Raw genomic sequence first — 26,632 nt, 5'->3', positions numbered from 1 at the left:
TATATAAGACCTAATGCAACCGGATCAGTTCGTGACGGATGCATGCGGTTGTATTATGGTAACGGAAACGTTTTTGCAGATCCATGAGGGATCCACAAAAAATGCTAATGTGAAAGTAGCCTAACGCAGTTGTGCTGTTCTTTAGTTATCCTGCTTAGAAATGTTGCGTCCTTACACAGACTGACACTGTTCATCAGTGATGCTGAGCTGTCAATGGGGTGTGACACTTAGTTGGCAATTTATTCAAAATTTTTTAGGCTACATGCACTGTAAAAAACGGACAAGAATAGGAGATGTTTTATTTTTATTTTTTCCGGAGCCGTGGACCGGAAGATCGGGGGCGCACTCTAGAAATGCAGATGCGGAGAGCACACATACATTTAGTCCCCATAGAGCAGGCATGTCCGAACTGTGGCCCTCCAGCTGTTGCAAAACTACAACTCCCAGCATGCCTGGATAGCTTACAGCTATTAGGGCATGCTGGGAGTTGTAGTTTTGCAACAGCTGGAGGGCCGCAGTTTGGACATGCCTGCCATAGAGAATGTATGGGTCTGCACGGGGAACGAATGTGGACCCATTATATGGACATGTGAATAGAGCCTTATTCACACAGCAGTTTTTTTTACAGCAAGTTAATAACAGACATAAAAAAATAGAACATGTTCTATCTTGTCCGTTTTTCACTGACTGCCCCCATAAAATTTAATAGGTCAGTTTTTAACATCCAGTTTTAAAAAAGGCATCAGTGAAAAAAAAGCCAGTTAAAAATGGACCGTTTAGGCTACTTTCACACTCGCGTTTTGTGTGGATCCATTCAGAGAATACAACCGTCTGTATCCGTTCAGAACGGATCCATTTGTATTACCTTTAAGGCTACTTTCACACTTGCGCTTGATCGGATCCGTTCTGAACGGATCCGATCATATTAATGCAGACGGAGGCTCCGTTCAGAACGGATCCGTCTGCATTAATAACTTAGAAAAATTTCTAAGTGCGAAAGTAGCCTGAGCGGATCCGTTCAGACTTTCAATGTAAAGTCAATGGGGGACGGATCCGCTTGAAGATTGAGCCATATGGTGTCATCTTCAAGCGGATCCGTTCCCATTGACTTACATTGTAAGTCTGGACGGATCCGCACGGCCAGGCGGACAGCTGAACGCTGCAAGCAGCGTTCAGCTGTCCGCCTGGCCGTGCGGAGGCGAGCGGAGCGGAGGCTGAACGCCGCCAGACTGATGCAGTCTGAGCGGATCCGCTCCATTCAGACTGCATCAGGGCTGGACGGAAGCATTCTGCTCCGCTCGTGAGCCCCTTCAAACGGAGCTCACGAGCGGACAGCAGAACGCTAGTGTGAAAGTAGCCTAACATAGCTGAGGCTACTTTCACACTAGCGTTCGGGCGGATCCGTTCTGAACGGATCCGCCCATAATAATGCAGACGGAGGCTCCGTTCAGAACGGATCCGTCTGCATTATATTAGCTAAAAAAAGCTAAGTGTGAAAATAGCCTGGGACGGATCCGTCCAGACTTTCAATGTAAAGTCAATGGGGGACGGATCCGCTTGAAGATTGAGCCACATTGTGGCATCTTCAAACGGATCCGTCCCCATTGACTTACATTGTAAGTCTGGACGGATCCGCACGCCTCCGCACGGCCAGGCGGACACCCGAACGCTGCAAGCAGCGTTCAGCTGTCCGCCTGTCCGTGCGGAGGCGAGCGGAGCGGAGGCTGAACGCCGCCAGACTGATGCAGTCTGAGCGGATCCGCCTCCATTCAGACTGCATCAGGGCTGGACGGCTGCGTTCGGGTCCGCTCGTGAGCTCCTTCAAACGGAGCTCACGAACGGAAACCCGAACGCTAGTGTGAAAGCAGCCTAAGACCGATCCGTCTTGAACACCATTGAAAGTCCTAGGAGGATGGATCCGTTTTCTAGTGTGCCAGATTGTGTCAGTGGAAACGGATCCGTCCCCATTGTCTTAAATTGTGTGCCAGGACGGATCCGTTTGGCTCAGTTTCATCAGATGGACACCAAATCGCTGCAGGAGACTGAACTGATGCAAATTGATCGGTTTTGGACCGCTTGTGAGAGCCCTGAACGGATCTTGCAAACGGAAAGCCATAACGCCAGTGTGAAAGTAGCCTTATCCGTTTTTACCGGACCTTTTTGTTTCTCTGTCGTGTGCAGGAAGCCTTAGACTGAATAGCAGAGGAATGGCAAAACACAGAGTTATGAGAAAAAGTGCTCCAGTTTTATCATCTCATGGGGAAAGTAGTCACTGAAACCGGCGAGTCAGAAGAGGTGACGGCTCTGCAAACCTCTTTCCACTCATTGTTCTTGTTAGATAATGCCAGCTGGCAGGCTGTTTTTATATTATTCTTTTTTTTTTTCTTTTTTCAATAAATAAAAGAAACAATGTTAAGTGCATAGTGAGGGATTTAAGTAACCTTGGCTAATATGCTCCCGCTATTAAATGTGAGGAGAGAAAATAGTGAGGCTGCATTATCTTTCTGCAAGGGAGACGTCTCCTACTCCTCCAATCCTCTTACGCCCTGGTAGCCCCATGTGTATTGCTGCATTTGATTTATTAATATACAGTAGTTGAAGCCACTAACTTTGACCAAGGTCAGTCATCCATTGTGGAGCGCAGCTCCTGCAGCCTGACGTGATGCTGGATCGTAGAGGCACCATGGCGAGCAGGTTTGTCTTTTATGTTCAGTATACAGCATATTCTGGGGTGAAGCTAGTTCATTGCACAGGCGGTATGCTTCTTTACACAAGCCTCCACTCTGAGTGAGATACTTCTCTTGCTGGGGTCCATCTTTCTTGAAGTTGTAGAGATACAAGTAAGTGGCAATAGACACTGCTCCTTTTGACAAGGGTTGGTCCTGTCTGTTCAGCCCAGATGTGGAATAACAGATCATTTATGGGTTCTTGTGGGGTTTTCTATAATCTGTAGTGACGAGCGTTGGAAAGGTTGGTCCGGGGTATTGTGTCCCCTAGATGTTCCTTGTACTTTGTTATAGTAGGATCTGTTTATACCTGGAAACCCTCAGTCATGTTCAGTGTTGGTAGCTGAAATGTAATGGTTGTTAGCAGGCAATGTATTTTCTCCTAATGAGGTGACCTTTTGTGAGGCATTGTATAGCTTCTGTGCACAAGTCATTGGATAGAAGGCAGCATACATTGTGTTTTCGCTTGTGGTTGATATTCAATGCACTTTATCTTCTTGGCTGATGAGAATCTTTCAACCTTATGCAATTTTAATGAACGTTAAAACCTTTCAAGCATCTGTAATGGCATTAGAGTGCGTCATGTCAATCATAAAGATGGCTTGCACAGTGGATATATTTGGCAGGAGTAAAATAGCATTCTGTACTTTATTTATTTTTCTTCAGTTTTTCTATGTAGACTTAGGCCCCCTTCACAGAGGCGTTCAGGGTGCATTGCGGGAAACCCGCGCGAGTAGGCACACAATTGCAGTCAGTTTCGTCTGCGGTACGATGTTCAGGTTTTTTTTTCCCCGCGCGAGTGCATGCGTTTTGCACGCGCGTGAGAAAAAACTGAATGTGTTACCCAGACCCGAACCTGGAATTCTTCATTGAAGTTTGGGTTTTGGGTTCCGGGTTCCGTAGATTTAATTATTTTCCATTATAACATGGCGCTTTGCTTATCAAACCCCTCCTCTTTCACTCCTCTGGCCCACCCTTGTATAATCTGATTTCCTCCTCTCCGTCTGAAATCCCATGCCTCCGCTGGCTGGTTCGGGTTGCGCAGGCTGGCGCATGCGCATTGAAAGTCCCTGTTCCTCTGCCCATAATGGGCAATGCAGTGCGCACGCGCCGGGAATGTGTGGAGCGGCGAGGACGTGGGATTTCAGACAGAGAAGGAGGTAATCAGATTAAACAAGGGCGGGCCAGAGGGGTGAAAGAGGAGGGGATTGGTAAGCAAAGCAGCGAGGGGCCTGGGCACCGGCCGCATAAACATGCCGCCCCTGGGCACCTTCAGAACCTAATTACCATATGGTATAAAAGTGTTTTTTGAAGCAAATCGGCAATGGACTGCAATATGAAAGGTACCATAGTAATCTGGGGAAAGTAATGGAGAACCTGATCTCAGTGGTCTGGCATGGTCATATTCAGTGAAAGACTCCCTTTAAACTGTTGAGAAAAAAAATAAAAAAATTCCTCTGCCCCTCTTCCTGTTTTAGCTTGAAGTGGCAGAAAGGCCCATTCAGCCAATCATTGCTCTCTGCTTTAGGGACTATTTTTTTATAAAATTTTCCCCTGAAATAAAACTTTTGAGGACCTGTTACCTCTTCTGTCTGTTTTACTAATTAATTATATCCCACATAAAATGAGAGTTCTGGAGCATTTATTCTTTCAATTCTGTTGGAAGCAATTGCAGACAAGAATAGGCATTTCTATCATAGTGCCAGCCATGTGCAAATTGCAGAAACGCACACAGGCCGGTATCAGTAATTTGCAGACCACAAAACACTACGTCCATCTGAATGAGCCCTTAGGCTATGTTCACATGTCCGTTAAAGGGAACCTGTCATCAACTTTAGGCCTCATGCACACGTCCGCAAAAAGGGGTTCCGTTGTTCCGTGTCCGTTTTTGTTTCCGTGTGTCTTCCTTTATTTTTGGAGGATCTCCAGACATGAAGGAAAGTAAAAAAAAATAAGTTTGCCATGCAAAATGATAGGAAAAAAGTGGACGCGGACGACAATCTTGTGTGCCTCCATGTTTTTTCATGGACCCATTGACTTGAATGGGTCCGCAAACCGTTGTCCGTGAAAAAAACAGGACAGGTCATATTTTTTTCACGGACTGGAAACACTGATCACTGACACGGATGACAAACGGTGCATTAGCAGAGTTTTTCATGGACCCATTGAAAATCACGGAAAACGGAACAACGGACACGGGACACAACAACGGTCGTGTGCATGAGGCCTTATGCTGACCTCACTGAGTGAAAATAGTGACAAAAATGCTGATTTCAGCGGTGTCACTCATGAGCTAAAAGTAAGTGGTTGCCGAGAACCAGCATCATAATCCTTGCAGCACAGGCCTGGAAAGAGTCAAATCTACCCGAGAAGAGTCCTGGTTATTCATTCACTCTTTTCCAGGCTCAGTCTGCAATGATTGTGATGTTGGTTCTCGGCAACCACTAACTTTTAACTTATAAATGACAGACCGCTGAAATCGACTAACCTGTCTCTACTTTATTCTGCCGTTAGTATGGGCAGCATAAAGTTTATGACAGGTTCCCTTTAAGGAGATCCAGCTGACTGATCTGGTGCAAATGTCGGCTGTCAGGCGGACAAATAACTGTTGCGTGCAATGGTTTTTATCCAGCCGAAATCCGCCATTCGAGATGGATTTTTCTGCGACTGTTGCGTCGCAGTCGCAGCATGTCGCAGTGCGACACCATAGACTTCCATTATAAAAATTGTTGCGCGACACTAGTGCAACAAATGTTGCGCCCTATCTGTTGCGCGACAAATGTCGTCGTGTAGACCTAGCCTTATTCTGAAAAGCTGCTGGATCACCGCTGGACCTCGTTGCCATCAATAGGCACTGAATACCCTGCCGGATCTCCTAACGGAGATGTGAACAAGGCCTTACCAGGGCTGAAAGTTGCTCGGATTGATAAAACTTTCCTTGATCCTGAAGTCAAAGATATGATTCTGGGGCCTGGGCACACCGATGACTACAGGGGTGACAAGTATCTGTGACATCTGATAAATAGGATCGATGGTGTATTATAGTGCATCTGAATACTTCTCCATAGACTGTTATCATGGTTCTTTTCTTTCTATTCTGGCAGCTGTCCACAAGGAAGGCAATACTGTCTCTCACTAGTGCTGTAAACAGATTAGTAGATGGCATTGGCTGCATTAGGATGTCTGGGGAGTAAAGTAATGGCTTACCATCAAGGCAGTCCGGTGAAGCGGCACAGTGATTACCTCATCTCATTAGCTGATTGAATCCAGGCTCGCACAATTGATATTAACATCAGAACGATATGCACACACCGCTGCAAAGTTGTGTGGAAACTTATGCAAGGGACAAGTAACCCAAGAGTCCCCGGGACTGTATTCAGATTTTTCAGTCTCGTGAATAACCCATCTCTGACATCCATAATTAAAAGTTTATCGAAAAACATGGCTACCTTGTTCCAGAAGCAGCACCACACCGGTCTATGAAGTGAATGGGTCAGAGCTACACTACCACACACAATCTATCATTAGTTGTGGTGCTGTTATGGGAAGAGAGCAGCAGTGATTTTCTAGTCACCTGCAACCTGTTTAAAGGGGTGGTGTGACCCTAAGGCCCCTTTCACATGAGTGAGTTTTCCGCGCGGCGTGAATGCATCGTACCTGCACTAAATCCTGACCCATTCATTACAATGTCTGTGTACGTGATTGTTTTTTTTTTTTTCACGCCTCAGTTCTGCGTTGCGTGAAAAACGCAGCATGTTTTATATTCTGCAGGTTTTTTTGTGTTTTTTTTTTTTTTACACAGCCCTGGCCCCATGGAAGTGAATAGGACTTCAGTTAAAAAAATGCATTGCAACACACCCGGAGCCAATCCGTCACACTCGTGGCCTAAATGTAACTTGAATGTGGCATCAATGTGGATAATTGTCAGCATATCCTGGGAATGTATCCTCGCTTTGGCAATGCTCACCCTGACCTCCATGACCACCCCCAAAATGCCCAGAAGACACTCATAAATGACACACTTTAAGGACTCTTTCACACAAGTGAGTTTTCTGTCCTGATACGTGTAGTGAACACACAGCATCTAGACTGAATCCTGACCCATTAATTTCAGTCGCTGCGTTCAGGAAAAATCACAGTATGTTCTATATTGTGTTGTTTTTATGCAACCCTGGCTCCATAGAAGAGAATGGTTGCTTGCGCGAAAAACTGAATGCATCCATATGCATTCTCTTTTTCACTGATGTTTGCTAGGACATATAGGTTGTTCTTCAGTTTTTCTTCACATGTATCAAAAACTGATAGCATCTGTGCAGAAAAAAAAAACTTGCTGAGCGCAATCGCAGAAAAACAGAGAAAAAAAACCGAATTGAACTTGCGTGCTAAACCATTAGTTCTTCCCTGAACAGATCCTAACACAATCCATATCCCTTGTGTTAAAAAGCCCTAAAGTGGCTGTCCAGGATTTTATTTTTTTCTTGTAAATGTCACCCTCCCTAACTTGATCTGTGAAGAAGAGCCATACTTATCTGCTTCTTGCAGCTTTGACGTTGTCTTCACCAGACTTCTGGTTCCCCCATATAAACATTCTGCACTAATAGGGTCATGTGCACCACTGCAGCCATTGATTGGCCTCAGAGACCCAACAGAGATGTGCATCTTGGGGAAACATCACCACTTCGGGCCAGTCATTAGCTGCAGCGCTGGGATTAAAGGGGTTGTCCGAGTTATTTTTTTGTTCTTTCTATGTTCCTAACTAGGCAAATGTAACAGCTTTCCAATTAACTCACTTTATGTTCAGTGCCTGGTTTATCAGATTTGACTGAGGGTCACATGACCTTTGATGTCAGCTTCTCTCCCTGCTCTGATAAAGTTCGTTTTGTAAACGAGATGTCACTGTGCTGGCTCTCTCCTAGGATTCTTAACCCCTTAACCCCTTCAGCTGCACAGACTGGCTAGCTGCAGCAGTGAGGAGACAATGCTGGGCACAGGAGCTGACAGACTAGAGAGAGCATTGCGCAAGAAGGTAGGGGGAAGATCCGGTGTGTATTAGCAGTGTCAATATACAACTGGGACCTGTAGTTCTACACTGACAAGATGCTGCGGATTCTCCCAGAACTCAGGGCAGTACTTTTGTTCACTCCCTTAGCAGTGTCATTATACAGCTGGGACTTGTAGTCCTACACATACAGCATGCTGCAGAGTCTCCCAGCAGGCAGACATGTCACTCAGGGCAGCTCTTGTATTCACTCCCTTAGTAGTGTCATTATACAGCTGGGACTTGTAGTCCTACACATACAGCATGCTGCAGAGTCTCCCAGCAGGCAGACATGTCACTCAGGGCAGCTCTTGTATCCACTTCCTTAGCAGTGCAGGGGGAGGGGCAGAGATTTGTTTTTATTGCCTGTAAACAAAGGGCCAGAAGAGAACCAGGGAAATGAGAAAATAGATTTTATTTTTTTGTTTTGCCTGAAACTTGCTTAGCATAGTTATTTATTGCTGCCCATCAGATTTTCAGTGCTATATATATATTTTTTTTCATAACTCTGACAACCCCTTTAAAGCTCCTGCAATCTAGCAGAAGCAGGTCAGGTCCCGGCTTTGAGACAGCGGGCCCCTGAAGAGAAGACAGGAGCGGTTTATTACTGCTTCTGCTTCCTGTGCCTGGAGGATAGCACTGGAGGAGTGCAGGGAGGGGGGAGAGCAGGAAGCGGCAGAGCCGCTTTCTCTTAGTCCCGGCGGTCACGTGACCACTGGGGATGTCTGGGGCAGGAGCAGAGCTTCAAGGTCTTTTAATGACCTCCTGGGGGACATATTATGTGCTAAAAATAAATCAAAATAAAAGTAAAAAAAATATATAAATAAAAAATAAATATATATAAAATATTTATTTAAAAATATGTAAAAATAAAAAATGCAGTTGCTAACAGAAACAGTCACCATAGTGGCTCTGTTCGCTGAAACCTATACATGTTACATATGAAAACGATCGTCACAAAATAGGGAACCCATTGTAATAATTTTGTCAGTTTTAATATTTAAGAAATAAAAAAGCTCTAATTAAACAAAATACTTTTAAATAATAATTAGTTGTTTTCCTCCAAATTAAACCTAAAAAAAGGGGTAAGAAAAATCGCTTAAAAAAACATTCTAATAAGTCCTGAGTGTTAAGTAAAAAAAAAACAAAGTTGCGGTCACTAAACCACAACGTGCACAAAATCGCAAAAAGTTGCCTGGACATTCAGGCCTTTTTTGGGCCCGGTCATGAAAGGGTTAATGAATTTATACAGTTTTACTACACTGCCAGAAAATGAGAAAAAGATCACCTGGAAAACTTTATACCTGGACCATTTCAGTTCGGTCAAATTAAGGGTCCATTCAAACGGCCGTAGGTGTTTTGCGGTTCGCAAATTGCAGATCCGCAAAACACTGACATCGGCAATGTGCGTTGCGCATTTCGCGGACTAGCACATAGGCCGGCACTATAATAGAAAATGCCTTTTCTCGTCTGCAGTCGCGGACAAGAATAGGACATGTTCTATTTTTTTCGGGAACAGAAGTGCGGATCTGGAAATGCGGATGCGGACAGCACATAGAATCTGTTCTGGCACCGTTGAAAATGAATGGGTCTGCAAAATCCGGAACGGATCCAGAAAAAAATTGCGGACATGTTAATGGACCCTTACTGCTAGTGGTGCTTAGTCTATAGTATCACACAACCATGACACTTGAGGGAAGATTTTTCAGACTGGTGTAAAGAAAAACGGGCTTAGTTAACCAATGAAAGGTGGAATCTGATTAGTTGCTTTGAGCAACTAATCCAGTTTTCCTTTACACCAGTTTGATGAATATGCCCCTGGTGTTGGTTTTTGTGTGTCTCTGCGCGATGGCGCTCTCCAGCCTTCCTGCAAACTCTGATGCGGCCATCATTAGTACCAAGGCAGAATCTGCACACTAGTGTTTGCAGGAGAGCTGTCATGAATAGAGATGAGCGAACTTCTGTTTTAAGTTCGGCGTCTAAAGTTCGGGGGCGGGTTACCGGAGAATCCCGATCTGGAACCGGATATGGATTCCGACTTCCGTTGTGGTCCGTGGTAGCGGAATCAATAATGGCCGATTATTGATTCCGCTACCACGGACCACAACGGAAGTCGGAATCCATATCCGGTTCCAGATCGGGATTCTCCGCTAACCCGCCCCCGAACTTTAGACGCCGAACTTAAAACAGAAGTTCGCTCATCTCTAGTCATGAATACTGCAGAGGCACACAGGACCAACACTACCATGGTTGTTCCGGTCTAGTATATATGGAGGAAACCTTGACCACACACTGTCCACACTACACAATGTGCTCCTCACGGTATCCAGCAGCTCCACTGGTCAGCCAGATCACCAGATCTCTCTACTATTGAGTGTCTCAGACTGGATGGGGTGACAGGTCTTCCATGCACAGCAGCCAACAACCACCTTGGCTGAGCTACAGGTTCAAGTGGAAAGAACTTGAAAAAACATACCACAGAAGGATATGCAGCATCTGTGTGACAGTCACCATGCCAGCATGGCAGTCTGTATCTCAGTAAGGCCTCATTCACACGACCATTGTTTCATTCCGTGTCTGTTGTTCAGTTTTTCGTGATTTTCTGCGGACCCATTGACTTTCAATGGGTCCGTTGAAAACTCGGTGTTGGTTTTTGTATTTTCTGGTAGTGTATTTCTCATAGTGGTGCCCCTTTCTCTTGAAACTTTTAAAGACTGCTGGTTCAAATAAAAATGCATAATGTCTCCTGCCATGTAAATGGAATTTAGTTTGGCAGACCATGACCGCTTTTAATATTTTCCTGGCATCCTTGACCTGTCTGCTTCATCAGATGCATGTATTTTTCTTTAAATAATTTAGGATATTTTTTCTTACAACTATGAATGCTGCTGTTCCACATTTATTCCATTTGAAAATGTATGTATAAATTGACAAATGGGTCTAACCATTCCCCTTGCCAAAAGTATTTGGGGGTAATTTTCAAAGACCAGTGTTTTACGGCAGTGTTTGATTCCCTCCTGAGGCATAAATTGGGTGCACTTTCGGTAGTCTGTGCATCTACAGTCAAAACTAAGTGTGGCATCCGTTTGTATTCAGCCCTCTCTACTCTGATCCCCCAAAATAAAATCCAGTGTGCCCAATTGCCTTCAGAAGTCACCTAATTATTAAATAGAGTCCATCGGTGTGTAATTTAGGCTCCATTCAAAAGTCCGTAATTTAGTTCCGCACTTCCGTTCCGCCAAAAAATAGAACGTGTCCTATTCTTGTCCGTTCACTCTGACCGAGACATACCCCAAAAGACTGCAACTGCAGTGAAAGGTGGTCCTACAAAGTATTGATTCAGTGGGGTTGAATACAAATGCGCTCTACACTTTCCAAAACCATGCATCATTTTCGTTTCACTTCCCACATACTTGCTACTTTGTGTTGGTCTAGCATATAAAATCCCCAAACTGGTGTAACGAAAAACTGGCTTATTTTCCCATAGCAAACAATCAGATTCCACCTTTCATTTTTCAGAGGTGAAAGGTGGAATCTTGATTGGTTGCTCTAGGCAACTATTTTGTGCCACTTTTTATAAATCTCCCCCCCCCCCCCCCCCATTTGTGTGTGTGTGTGTGTGTGTGTATATATATGTATGTATATATATATATACACATACATACATACATACATATACAGAGAAAAGATTCAGTGGCAGCACCGTCAATGAAAAATGTGGGTGCAGCTGGCCCAGATACGGATAAAAGCCAATCCAAATAGATAAAATGACAAAAGAGGGCAGCACTCCATCAAGTAAAAAAATGAAAATACTTTAATTACCCATATGGGACAAGCGACGTTTCGGCTCAATGTGTGAGCCTTTCTCAAGCAATGTATATATATATTTCTCTTAGACCTCCCTTTTAATGCCAGTCTGTGAAGCAGACCGTGATGAGGCTCTAGCTCTCACCTCCCAGTCACCTGTTTTTAAAGCAGATTTATTAGGGAGAAGCGCTGGTTTCGCTTTCTTCACCCCTCAGCTGCGAGAGGGAGGCAGCCCCCCACCTCTCATGCATGAACTCATGCTGGATGATTGCAGCCACTGTTATTTCCACTTCCATTGTGTCTGCTTCCTGTTGGTCAAAGGTTATAGGGATGGGGGACTGCATGGAGATGGAAAGCTTACAGGAAAGAGATCCTCCGCTGCATGTTTAAACTCTCTTCCCTCACAAGCCTGTGCATCATTTTGGTTTTCTGCCGGGAAGACAAAGGTAATTTGCTGTCCCCTCTGTGCTGCCACTTTGCTTTCAGGAGCAGTGTTGACTATGAGGCTGTCTCTGCTGCTGTGTCAAATGCGAGTTTTGGATGAGCATTGCCAATGTCCTGTGGCGTGGATGAAGGCTGCTTTTCTTCTGTCCACTCATTAACTCCCTAGTTGCCGGAGTGGCCGTGGTGCTTTACCACTGAAGACCTCCACCAGCTTCCTTTTGCTAAGAGTCGAAGCTGTGTCTGCATTACACACCAGGAGCTGATGGTACAGGGGACAATTGAATGGACTCCACCCTTGCTTTGTATTTCTCACTCTGCCGTATTTCAATATTGTGCTGTGCGGTAGGTTTTCTTGTTGTTGTCGTTTTATTGCTCTTTTAGTTGATGATTGCTGTGTGTTTCTTTGGTCACACATGCTTATGTGATGGGGATAGCATTTTTTTTTTTTTTGAGCAAAGGAATCTGAAAGCCACTGAACTTTTAGTATCGTGACACACATTCATCAGTAGAGTCCGTCGGACTCGGTCTATACAGGTACATATGCACACAGCATCTGACTATCCTATGTGCTTTAGAGCATTACTATATGGGATGAGCTTATTTTTTTGTTTTTATAGCCTAATAGGATAAAATATCAAATCTTGTCTCTAATTTTGTATTTAGTTTACCTACGTAATAAGGCTCTTTAAATAAACTGCAGAACCCCTTTAATTTTTTTTTTAAACTGATTATCTTTCCTCTGGATAGATCATCAGAATCTCATCGGCGGGGGTCCGACACCCAGGCCCCCTGCCGATCAGCTGTTTGAGAAGGCAGCGGCGCTCCAGCAGCGCCACAGCCTTCTCGCTGTTTACCGCCGGCCCATTGACATCACGACTAGTATCAACTGGCCTGGGCAGGGCTAAGCTCCATTCAAGTGAACAGAGCTAAGCCCCGCCCAGGCCAGTTGATACTAGTCGTGACGTCACTGGGCCGGCGGTAAACGGCAAGAAGGCTGCGGCGCTACTGGAGCGCCGCTGCCTTCTCTAACAGTTGATCGGCGCGGGTCCTGGGTATCTGACCCCCGCCGATCAGATGCTGATGATTTATCCAGAGGATAGATCATCAGTTTAAACAAACTGCAGAGCCCCTTTAAATAAGTAATTTGTATCTCGGAATCTAGTCGGTCTGCATTGTAATGGCTGTGCGGTTTTGCCGATGTTGCACGTACATTAACAATGAAGACCGAGTAAATGGTGCTGTCCTATTCAATTAATGGAGCCCGCTGTAGATTGAAGCACTTGACAAGGATGTGTCAAAACTGCACCAAGGCCTCAAGCATTTGACGAGTGGTTTTTATTTATTTTTAAATGGATACCTATAAAAAGGTCCTAGAGGAGAGAACTATCGGGAGAATGGGGCTCATCACTTCAATTTCCCAAATATTCTTTTGCTTTTTGCCATTACAGCAAAATGGAGAATTTGGCCCCTCTCCATTAGTCATGGGCACTAGAGAAAAAGTCAAGCAAACGCCTATAGAGGTAGATTTATCAAAACTTGCTTAGTTGCCCATAGCAACCAGATTCCAACTTTAATTTTTGAGAGCTCCTTTGGAAAATGGTAGCTATTGACGACCACCGTAGAGTGAACGCTTTTGGGCCACTTTAAGTTCCCAGTCCGCCCCTTTATCTGTCCCTCCTTAGAGGTGTGGGTTCCACCTATGTGATCGGTAAGGATCCCAGATTTACCCTGTTGTTATGCCATAAGTGTATGAGGTAGAAACGCTGAATGGGCATGGTCACTTACGGAACCAGTTCTTTTCCTCTTTTGCATCTGAAATGCATGCTCCATCACATGTATTTCTTCTGTCATTGGTAGCTTAGCAAAAAGCAAGCAGGTGGTAGCGAGTAGCTCATGACTAGGAGTAGGATCAGACTATACCTATGGTTTGTTTGTAGTTTTGGAGACTTATTGACCTACATAGGGACTGAAGTTTAAAAAAAAAACTGCACATATAGACCCTTGTGGTATCATTTTCTTGGCTCATCCATGTGCTTTCAAACATAGTGTTATTATTTTATAATAAGAGTCCTACATTCCTCTGATGTCACTGTATTTAGCCTTGGGAACAGAGGAATACATTATCCCTGACCTACTACCTCTGAATCTCCAACTGTTACATGCTGGAACCTGCAGTTTAACCTCTTAATGACCACAGAGAATAGTGATTGTGGAAGGCAAGGATGTGCGAAGCGCAAGACGATTTTGCTGACAATCAGCCAGGAAGAAAACCACCAGCTAAATATTGTATTTAGAGTCTGGTTCGGAAATGACATCAAACTGGCTCTGTTGCAAATATGAAGAGACCATGGCCTCCATAGATCAGGGGGCTGAAACTGTGCATGAAATTAAGCAGTGGATTGCAAGTAGCCTCAAACAGCACAAAAAAAAAATTATAATGCAAATTTACCGGTATTCATATCAGTAAAAAAGAAAGTTATGACACTCCTTAAAGGCTATGCACACCTTCAGAGGCATTTTTTTTTTTTTTTATTATTGCATGTTACTCATTTTTATCTGAAAATCATTTTTTCAATTGCCCTTTATTAAAAATATTGAGCCGTTCTGTCACAAAGAGTTAACAGTTTTTCTAGCTGTGTGACTGGTACTTTCACTTTGTGCCAGTCATCTAATAAATCTTATCTCTAAACTACTGAGAGGTCATAAAAGCTTATTTAAGCCACATTCTTATCAGTAAAGATAAGAACTGAGCTATGAGTGTTTAGAAGGTCAAAGAGCAGAGATAAGGAGTCCATCAGTTCCTGGTCTTATGGAAAAGACAGAAAATCCAAAGGGTGCTACTACAGCATGTCATCTCTGTACATAAAAAAAGGATGGCAAATTCTTAAGGCTACTTTCACTCACGTTTTGTGTGGATCCGTCATGGACTGATCCGTTCAGATAATACAGCCGTCTGCATCTGCTCAGAACTGATCAGTCTTTAAAGGGAACCTGTCACCGGGATTTTTTGTATAGAGCTGAGGACATGGGCTGCTAGATGGCCGCTAGCACATCTGCAATACCCAGTCCCCATAGCTCTGTGTGCTTTTATTGTGGAAAAAAAACGATTTGATACATATGCAAATTAACCCGAGATGAGTCCTGTCCCTGACTCATGTCATGTACAGGACTCACCTCGGGTTAATTTGCATATGTATCAAATAGTTTTTTTTACACAATAAAAGCACACAGAGCTATGGGGACTGGGTATTGCGGATGTGCTAGCGGTGATCTAGCAACCCATGTCCTCAGCTCTATACCCAAAATCCTGGTGAAAATCGCACCGCATCCATACTTGCTTGCGGATGCTATGCGATTTTCACGCTTCCCATTCACTTCTATGGGGCCTGCGCCGCGTGAAAATCGGACAATATAGAGCATGCTGCGATTTTTCACTCAACGCACAAGTGATGCGTGAAAATCACCGCTCATGTGCACAGCCCCATAGAAATGAATGGGTCAGGATTCAGTGCGGGTGTAATACGTTCACCGCACGCATCGCACCCGCACGGAAAACTCGCCCGTGTGAAAGGGGCCAAATAAATAAAGTATACATATTAGGTATCGCCGCATCTGTGACAACCTGGTCTATAAAAATATCACATGATCTAACCTGTCAGATGAATGTTGTAAATAACAAAAAATAACTGTGCCAAAACAGCTATTTCTCGTTATCTTGCCTCACAAAAAGTGTAATATAGAGCAACCAAAAATCATATGTACCCTAAACTAGTACCAACAATAATGCCACCCTATCCCGTAGTTTCTAAAATGGGGCCACTTTTTTGGAGTTTCTACTCTAGGGGTGCATCAGGGGGGCTTCAAATGGGACATGGTGTCAAAAAAAAAACAGTCCATCAAAACCTGCCTTCCAAAAACCATATGGCATTCCTTTCCTTCTGTGCCCTGCCGTGTGCCCGTACAGCGGTTTACGACCACATATGGGGTGTTTCTGTAAACTACAGAATCAAGGCCATAAATATTGAGTTTGGTTTGTCTGTTAACCCTTGTTTTGTAACCGGAAAACAAATTCTTAAAATGGAAAATCTCCCAGAAAAGTGAAATTTTGAAATTGTATCTCTATTTTCCATTAATTCTTGTGGAACACCTAAAGGGTTAACAAAGTTTGTAAAATCAGTTTTGAATACCTTGAGGGGTGTAGTTTATAGAATGAGGTCATTTTTGGGTGGTTTCTATTATGTAAGCCTTGCAAAGTGACTTCAGACCTGAACTGGTCCCTAAAAATTGGGTTTTTGAAAATTTCTGAAAAATTTCAAGATTTGCTTCTAAACTACTTAGCCTTGTAACATCCCCAAAAAATAAAATATCATTCCCAAAATGATTCAAGCATTAAGTAGACATATGGGGAATGTAAAGTAATAACTATTTTTGAAAGTATTACTATGTATTATAGAAGTAGAGAAATTGAAACTTGGAAATTTGCAATTTTTCCTTTTTTTTTTTTTGGTATTTTTTATAAATAAAAATGTTTTGTTTTTTTTTTTTTTACTTAATTTTACCAGTGTCAGAATGGCCTGGATAAGTCAAAGCGTTTTAAAGTTGACACTGGTCAGATTTGCAAAAAATGGCCTGGTCCTTAAGGTGAAATAGGGCTGTGTCCTTAAGGAGTTGTACAGGTTCAGAGCTGAACCTGGACATACAGGTCCTTCTCAAAATATTAGCATATTGTGATAAAGTTCATTATTTTCTGTAATGTACTGATACACATTAGACTTTCATATATTTTAGATTCATTACACACCAACTGAAGCAGTTCAAGCTTTTTATTGTTTTAATATTGATGATTTTGGCATACAGCTCATGAAAACCCCAAATTCCTATCTAAAAAAATTAGCATATTTCATCCGACCAATAAAAGAAAAGTGTTTTTAATACAAAAAAAGTCAACCTTCAAATAATTATGTTCAGTTATCACTCAATACTTGGTCGGGAATCCTTTTGCAGAAATGACTGCTTCAATGCGGCGTGGCATAGAGGCAATCAGCCTGTGGCACTGCTGAGGTGTTATGGAGGCCCAGGATGCTTCGATAGCGGCCTTAAGCTCATCCAGAGTGTTGGGTCTTGCGTCTCTCAACTTTCTCTTCCCAATATCCCACAGATTCTCTATGGGGTTCAGGTCAGGAGAGTTGGCAGGCCAATTGAGCACAGTAATACCATGGTCAGTAAACCATTTACCAGTGGTTTTGGCACTGTGAGCAGGTGCCAGGTCGTGCTGAAAAATGAAATCTTCATCTCCATAAAGCTTTTCAGCAGATGGAAGCATGAAGTGCTCCAAAATCTCCTGATAGCTAGCTGCATTGACCCTGCCCTTGATAAAACACAGTGGACCAACACCAGCAGCTGACATGGCACCCCAGACCATCACTGACTGTGGGTACTTGACACTGGACTTCAGGCATTTTGGCATTTCCCTCTCCCCAGTCTTCCTCCAGATTCTGGCACCTTGATTTCCGAATGACATGCAACAGTCCAGTGCTGCTTCTCTGTAGCCCAGGTCAGGCGCTTCTGCCGCTGTTTCTGGTTCAAAAGTGGCTTGACCTGGGGAATGCGGCACCTGTAGCCTATTTCCTGCACACGCCTGTACACGGTGGCTCTGGATGTTTCTACTCCAGACTCAGTCCACTGCTTCCGCAGGTCCCCCAAGTTCTGGAATCGGTCCTTCTCCACAATCTTCCTCAGGGTCCGGTCACCTCTTCTCGTTGTGCAGCGTTTTCTGCCACACTTTTTCCTTTCCACAGACTTCCCACTGAGGTGCCTTGATACAGCACTCTGGGAACAGCCTATTCATTCAGAAATTTCTTTCTGTGTCCTACCCTCTTGCTTGAGGGTTTCAATGATGGCCTTCTGGACAGCAGTCAGGTCGGCAGTCTTACCCATGATTGCGGTTTTGAGTAATGAACCAGGCTGGGAGTTTTTAAAAGCCTCAGGAATCTTTTGCAGGTGTTTAGAGTTAATTAGTTGATTCAGATGATTAGGTTAATAGCTCATTTAGAGAACCTTTTCATGATATGCTAATTTTTTGAGATAGGAATTTTGGGTTTTCATGAGCTGTATGACAAAATCATCAATATTAAAACAATAAAAGGCTTGAACTACTTCAGTTGGTGTGTAATGAATCTAAAATATATGAAAGTCTAATGTTTATCAGTACATTACAGAAAATACTGAACTTTATCACATTATGCTAATTTTTTGAGAAGGACCTGTATACCCCGATTATCACCCAGACAGCCCCCCTGACTTGAGCATCTGAGCAGTTCATGCTCCAATGCTCTTCTTTGCCCTGCGCTAAATTGCGCAGGGCAAAGGCATTTTCCGGAGTTCCATTGAAGAATCGGGCTCTCCATGGGGCTGCCAGGAAGCCCGGTGATGTCACCCGCCCAAAGAGCAGGTAACGTCACCGAACACGCTGCTTCCACCCGGTAGTGTGTTATGATAAGCAAGAGCCCGTGCCCTGCGCGATCTAGTGCAGGGCAAGGGAGATGCTAGCCTCAGGGGTGCTGCCTGGGTGAAAATAAGCGCATGTCCAGGTTCAGCTCTGAACCCTGACAACCCCTTTTAACCACCTCAGCTCCCCTAGCTTAACCCCCCTTAACCACCTCCGGACCGCCTAACGCAGATGTGCGGTCCGGAGGTGGCAGCCCTGCGCACGACGACGCATATACGCGTCATCTCGCGAGGGCCGGGATTTCCTGTGAACGCGCGCACACAGGCGCGCGCGCTCACAGGAACGGAAGGTAAGCGAGTGGATCTCCAGCCTGCCAGCGGCGATCGCTCGCTGGCAGGCTGGAGATCCGAATTTTTTAACCCCTAACAGGTATATTAGACGCTGTTTTCATAACAGCGTCTAATATACCTCCTACCTGGTCCTCTGGTGGTCCCTTTTGTTAGGATCGACCACCAGAGGACTCAGGTAGGTCAGTACAGTCGCACCAAACACCACACTACACTACACTACACCCCCCCACCCCCCCCCCCGTCACTTATTAACCCCTTATAAACCCCTGATCACCCATGATCACCCCATATAAACTCCCTGATCACCCCCCTGTCATTGATCACCGCCCTGTCATTGATCACCCCCCTGTCAGGCTCCGTTCAGACGTCCGCATGATTTTTACGGATCCGATCCATGTATCCGTAAAAATCATGCGGACGTCTGAATGGAGCCTTACAGGGGGGTGATCAATGACAGGCGGGTGATCACCCATATACACTCCCTGATCACCCCCTGTCATTGATCACCCCCGTCATTGATCACCCCCGTGTAAGGCACCATTCAGACGTCCGCATGATTTTTACGGATACATGGATCGGATCCGCAAAACACATGCGGACGTCTGAATGGAGCCTTACAGGGGGTGATCAATGACAGGCGGGTGATCACCCATATACACTCCCTGATCACCCCCTGTCATTGATAACCCCCCTGTAAGGCTCCATTCAGACGTCCGCATGCATTTTGTGGATCCGATCCATGTATCCATGGATCCGTAAAAAATCATGCGGATGTCTGAATGGAGCCTTACAGGGGGGGTGATCAGTGACAGGGGGGTGATCACCCTGATTACCCTGATCACCCCCTGTCATTGATAACCCCCCTGTAAGGCTCCATTCAGACGTCCGCATGCATTTTGTGGATCCGATCCATGTATCCATGGATCCGTAAAAAATCATGCGGATGTCTGAATGGAGCCTTACAGGGGGGGTGATCAGTGACAGGGGGGTGATCACCCTGATTACCCTGATCACCCCCTGTCATTGATAACCCCCCTGTAAGGCTCCATTCAGACGTCCGCATGCGTTCTGTGGATCCGATCCATGTATCCATGGATCCGTAAAAAATCATGCGGATGTCTGAATGGAGCCTTACAGGGGGGGTGATCAGTGACAGGGGGGTGATCACCCTGATTACCCTGATCACCCCCTGTCATTGATAACCCCCCTGTAAGGCTCCATTCAGACGTCCGCATGCATTTTGTGGATCCGATCCATGTATCCATGGATCCGTAAAAAATCATGCGGATGTCTGAATGGAGCCTTACAGGGGGGGTGGTCAGTGACAGGGGGGTGATTACCCTGATCACCCCCTGTCATTGATCACCCCCCTGTAAGGCTCCATTCAGACGTCCGCATGCGTTCTGTGGATCCGATCCATGTATCCATGGATCCGTAAAAAATCATGCGGATGTCTGAATGGAGCCTTACAGGGGGGGTGATCAATGACAGGGGGGTGTTCAGGGAGTCTATATGGGTGATCACCCCCCTGTCATTGATCACCCCCCTGTCATTGATCACTCCCCCCCCCCCCCCCTGGTAAGGCTCCAATTCAGCCATTTTTTTTGGCCCAAGTTAGCGGAAATTTTTTGTTTGTTTTTGTTTTTGTTTTTTCTTACTAAGTCTCATATTCCACTAACTTGTGTCAAAAAATAAAATCTCACATGGACGCACCATACCCCTCACGGAATCCAAATGCGTAAACATTTTTAGACATTTATATTCCAGACTTCTTCTCACGCTTTAGGGCCCCTAAAAAGCCAGGGCAGTATAAATACCCCACATGTGACCCCCATTTCGGAAAGAAGACACCCCAAGATATTCCGTGAGGGGCATATTGAGTCCATGAAAGATTGAAATTTTTGTCCTAAGTTAGCGGAAAGTGAGACTTTGTGAGAAATAAACAAAAAAAATCAATATCCGCTAACTTATGCAAAAAAAAAATAAATTCTAGGAACTCGCCAGGCCCCTCATTGAATACCTTGGGGTGTCTTCTTTCCAAAGTGGGGTCACATGTGGGGTATTTATACTGCCCTGGCTTTTTAGGGGCCCTAAAGCATGAGAAGAAGTCTGGGATCCAAATGTCTAAAAATGCCCTCCTAAAAGGAATTTGGGCCCCTTTGCGCATCTAGGCTGCAAAAAAGTGTCACACATGTGGTATCGCCGTACTCAGGAGAAGTTGGGGAATGTGTTTTGGGGTGTCATTTTACATATACCCATGCTGGGTGAGAAAAATATCTTGGTCAAATGCCAACTTTGTATAAAAAAATGGGAAAAGTTGTCTTTTGCCAAGATATTTCTCTCACCCAGCATGGGTATATGTAAAATGACCCCCCAAAACACATTGCCCAACTTCTCCTGAGTACGGCGATACCACATGTGTGACACTTTTTTGCAGCCAAGGTGGGCAAAGGGGCACCTTTCGGATTTCGCAGGCCATTTTTTACACATTTTGATTGCAAGGTACTTCTTACACATTTGGGCCCCTAAATTGCCAGGGCAGTATAACTACGCCACAAGTGACCCCATTTTGGAAAGAAGACACCCCAAGGTATTCCGTGGGGGGCACGGCGAGTTCCTAGAATTTTTTATTTTTTGTCACAATTTAGCGGAAAATGATGATTTTTCTTTTTTTTTCTTTTTTCCTTACAAAGTCTCATATTCCACTAACTTGCGACAAAAAATTAAAAATTCTAGGAACTCACCATGCCCCTCACGGAATACCTTGGGGTGTCTTCTTTCCAAAATGGGGTCACTTGTGGGGTAGTTATACTGCCCTGGCAATTTAGGGGCCCAAATGTGTGAGAAGAACTTTGCAATCAAAATGTGTAAAAAATGCCCTGCAAAATCCGAAAGGTGCACTTTGGAATATGTGCCCCTTTGCCCACCTTGGCAGCAAAAAAGTGTGACACATCTGGTATCGCCGTACTCAGGAGAAGTTGGGCAATGTGTTTTGGGGTGTCATTTTACATATACCCATGCTGGGTGAGAAAAATATCTTGGTCAAATGCCAACTTTGTATAAAAAAATGGGAAAAGTTGTCCTTTGCCAAGATATTTCTCTCACCCAGCATGGGTATATGTAAAATGACACCCCAAAACACATTCCCCAACTTCTCCTGAGTACGGCGATACCAGATGTGTGACACTTTTTTTGATGCCAAGGTGGGCAAAGGGGCACATATTCCAAAGTGCACCTTTCGGATTTCACCGGTCATTTTTTACAGATTTTGATTGCAAAGTACTTCTCACACATATGGGCCCCTAAATTGCCAGGGCAGTATAACTACGCCACAAGTGACCCCATTTTGGAAAGAAGACACCCCAAGGTATTCCGTGAGGGGCATGGCGAGTTCCTAGAATTTTTTATTTTTTGTCGCAAGTTAGTGAAATATGAGACTTTGTAAGGAAAAAAGAGAAAAAAAAAAAATCATCATTTTCCGCTAACTTGTGACAAAAAATAAAAAATTCTAGGAACTCGCCATGCCCCTCACGGAATACCTTGGGGTGTCTTCTTTCCAAAATGGGGTCACTTGTGGCGTAGTTATACTGCCCTGGCAATTTAGGGGCCCAAATGTGTGAGAAGAACTTTGCAATCAAAATGTGTAAAAAATGGCCTGCAAAATCTGAAAGGTGCACTTTGGAATATGCGCCCCTTTGCCCACCTTGGCTGCAAAAAAGTGTGACACATCTGGTATCGCCGTACTCAGGAGAAGTTGGGGAATGTGTTTTGGGGTGTCATTTTACATATACCCATGCTGGGTGAGAGAAATATCTTGGCAAAAGACAACTTTTCCCATTTTTTTATACAAAGTTGGCATTTGACCAAGATATTTTTCTCACCCAGCATGGGTATATGTAAAATGACACCCCAAAACACATTGCCCAACTTCTCCTGAGTACGGCGATACCAGATGTGTCACACTTTTTTGCTGCCAAGGTGGGCAAAGGGGCGCATATTCCAAAGTGCACCTTTTGGATTTCACCGGTCATTTTTTACACATTTTGATTGCAAGGTACTTCTCACACATTTGGGCCCCTAAATTGCCAGGGCAGTATAACTACCCCACAAGTGACCCCATTTTGGAAAGAAGACACCCCAAGGTATTCTGTGAGGGGCATGGTGAGTTCCTAGAATTTTTTATTTTTTGTCGCAAGTTAGTGGAATATGAGACTTTGTAAGAAAAAAATAAAAAATAAAAATCATCATCATTTTCCGCTAACTTGTGACAAAAAATAAAAAGTTCTATGAACTCACTATGCCCATCAGCGAATACCTTAGGGTGTCTACTTTCCGAAATGGGGTCATTTGTGGGGGTTTTCTACTGTTTGGGCATTGTAGAACCTCAGGAAACATGACAGGTGCTCAGAAAGTCAGAGCCGTTTCAAAAAGCGGAAATTCAAATTTTTGTACCATAGTTTGTAAATGCTATAACTTTTACCCAAACCATTTTTTTTTTGCCCAAACATTTTTTTTTTATCAAAGACATGTAGAACTATAAATTTAGCGAAAAATTTATATATGGATGTCGTTTTTTTTTGCAAAATTTCACAGCTGAAAGTGAAAAATGTCATTTTTTTGCAAAAAAATCGTTACATTTTGATTAATAACAAAAAAAGTAAAAATGTCAGCAGCAATAAAATACCACCAAATGAAAGCTCCATTAGTGAGAAGAAAAGGAGGTAAAATTCATTTGGGTGGTAAGTTGCATGACCGAGCGATAAACGGTGAAAGTAGTGTAGTGCCGAAGTGTAAAAAGTGCTCTGGTCATGAAGGGGGTTTCACCTAGCGGGGCTGAAGTGGTTAATGACCAGATGACTTTTTACAATTCTGCACTACACTACTTTCACGGTTTATTGCTCGGTCATACAACTTACCACCCATATGAATTTTACCTCCTTTTCTTCTCACTAATGGAGCTTTCATTTGGTGGTATTTCATTGCTGTAGACATTTTTACTTTTTTTTAATATTATTTGAAAATGACAAAGTTTTGCAAAAAAATGACATTTTTCACTTTCTGTTGTAAAATTTTTGAAATAAAACTACATTTCTATATAAAATTTTCTCTAAATTTATTGTTCTACATGTCTTTGCTTAAAAAAAAAAAAATGCAATAAGTGTATATATTGGTTTGGGTAAAAGTTATAGTGTTTACAAACTATGGTGCAAAAAAATTAATTTATGCACTTGTCATGTTTCCTGAGGTTCTACAATGCCCAAACAGTATAGAAACACCCCACAAATGACTCCATTTCGGAAAGTAGACACCCTGAGGTATTCACTAATGGGCATAGTGAGTTCATGGAAGTTTTTATTTTTTGTCACAAGTTAGCGGAAATGTAATTATTATTTTTTTTTTTCTTACAACGTCTCATATTCCACTAACTTGTGACAAAAAATAAAATTTTACATGAACTCGCCATACCCCTCACGGAATACCTTGGGGTATCTTCTTTCCAAAATAGGGGCACATGTGGGGTATTTATACTGCCCTTGAATTTTAGGGGCCGTAAAGCGTGAGAAGTAGTTTGGAATCCAAATGCGTAAAAATGCCCTGTGAAATTCTAAAGGTACTCATTGGAATTTGGGCCCCTTTGCGCACTTAGGCTGCAAGAAAGTGTCACACATGTGGTATCGCCGTACTCGGGAGAAGTAGGGCAATGTGTTTTGGGGTGTATTTTTACATGTGAGAAATATCTCTGTAAATGACAAGTTTAAAAAAAAAATTATACAAAGTTGTCAATTTACAGAGATATTTCGCTCACCCAGCATGGGTATATGTAAAAATACACCCCAAACCACATTGCCCTACTTCTTCCACATGTGTGACACTTTTTTGCAGCCAAGATGCGCAAAGGGGCCCAAATTCCAATGAGTACCTTTCACAGGGCATTTTTACGCATTTGGATTCCGTGAGGGGTATGGTGAGTTTATGTAAGATTCTTTTTTTATTTTATTTTTTTTGTCACAAGTTAGCGGAATATGAGACTTTGTAAGAAAAAACTAAAAATTTCCGCTAACTTGTCCCCCCAAAAAAATCTTCTATGAACTCGCCATGCCCCTCAAAAGTGATCTTTATAGCGCCGCAGCGATTTTACAGTGTTTTTGCAGTGATCAGAAAAAAAATACATTTCGGTCACTGCGGTGGGGCGGACTGAACACAAGTCTGCGCACAAGATCAGGCCTGATCGGGCGAACACTGCGTTTTTTGTATATCCTATAGAACATGTCCTATTCTTGTCCACAATTGCGGACAAGAAAAGGCATTTTCTATATAGTTCTGGCAATTTGCGGATCCGCAAAACACATACGGACGTCTGAATGGAGCCTTACAGGGGGGGGTGATCAATGACAAGGGGGGGGGGGGTGATCAGGGAGTCTATATGGGGTGATCAGGGGTTAATAAGTGATGGGGGGGGGGGTGTAGTGTGGTGATTGGTGCTACTTACAGAGAGCTGCCTGTGTTTCCTGGTGGTCGATCCTAGCAAAAGGGACCACCAGAGGACCAGGTAGCAGGTATATTAGACGCTGTTATCAAAACAGCATCTAATATACCTTTTTGGGTTTTTGGGGTTTAAAAAAATCGCATCTACAGCCTGCCAGCGAATGATTGCTGCCGGCAGGCTGTAGATCAACTTCTCAGCCGCGCGTCCCGGAGGAATAACCCGGCCGCCCGCAGGACGCATCCCTGCGTTAGGCGGTCGGGAGGAGGCTAAGCACGGTGAAGCATAAATTCAGAGTTTTGGCCCTGACAACTTTTTTTGTACGCCCAGCATTTGCTCTGGATCTGGCAGATGGATCTCTGAAGCAGAGATGTGAACGAGGCCTTAAGGGCTGTTTCACACGAGCGGATGCCGTGCGTGGCATTCGCTCCGTGAAAGAGTGCCAAGACCCGATGCAGACTGCAGAGACACGGAGCATTAACATGACTGATAATGCTCCGTGCCTCTGCAGTCCGCATCGGGTCTTGGCACTCTTTCACGGAGCGGATGCCACGCACGGCATCCGCTCGTGTGAAACAGCCCTAACAGCAGTAAAATGACTGACCGTGCAAAAGGGCACAGATTTATTGTCAAGATGGAGAGGTTGCTGTATTTATGGATTAAAGAAAAGCGAATGAAGGGAACACTGTTCCTGGAAGCATCTTCTGGGAACTTGCAAAATGCATTTTTGAAGAACTGAAAGCAAAGGCAGAGTGGCGACACTATTGGTACAAGTCGTTGTGAAATGTTTAGAGTCAGCAATGGTTGATTTTAACGCTGCAAGCAAAAAGATGTGAGGTGAAGAATTTTGTGCGACATTGTGATGAAGCCAGTTCAAATCACTAAACAGCTGATTCCTTTAAGCTGGAAATTCAGCTCATCTGGAGATGCCCCTTCCAGTTTATGAAGACAAGGTGCTGAGCCGCTTCAAGAAAATAATGCCACAGACAAACTACTTTGGACATTCACTAATCAGTGAGTCAAACCAGGAAAAGAGGCTTCAATTTTCTAGGGAGCATAAAGATTGGACTCTGGAGCAATGGAAGAAGGTGATGTGGTCTGATGAGCCCAGATTTACCCTGTTCCAGAGTGATGGGCGCATCAGGGTAAGAAGAGGCAGACGAAGTGATGCAGCATGGTCACTTCCAACTGGAGAGAACGTTTTTAGTCCACTTCAAGCAATTTATCTAGAGAAAATAAACTTTACCTTTAACTAATGTGCAGAAATCCTTATTTTTAGTGCGTTTGGATGTTTACACAGCTCAGCTAAAGTTAGAAGCAACAGCAAAAAAAACT

The 26,632-nt window shown here is 43.9% G+C and overlaps 1 protein-coding gene across 5 annotated transcripts in view; it reads left to right on the top strand.

The window, feature by feature from the left end:
* The window catches only part of GAB1 (GRB2 associated binding protein 1), a 97,630-nt gene that overhangs the window by 30,205 nt on the left and 40,793 nt on the right, over window positions 1-26,632 (top strand). The gene's annotated exons all lie outside the window — the stretch shown is intronic.

Source organism: Bufo gargarizans, chromosome 1 (assembly GCF_014858855.1).
Source record: "Bufo gargarizans isolate SCDJY-AF-19 chromosome 1, ASM1485885v1, whole genome shotgun sequence".
Lineage (NCBI taxonomy): Eukaryota > Metazoa > Chordata > Amphibia > Anura > Bufonidae > Bufo > Bufo gargarizans.
The sequence above is the reverse complement of the archived record's forward strand: the minus strand, read 5'-3'. Positions and strand labels throughout refer to the sequence as shown.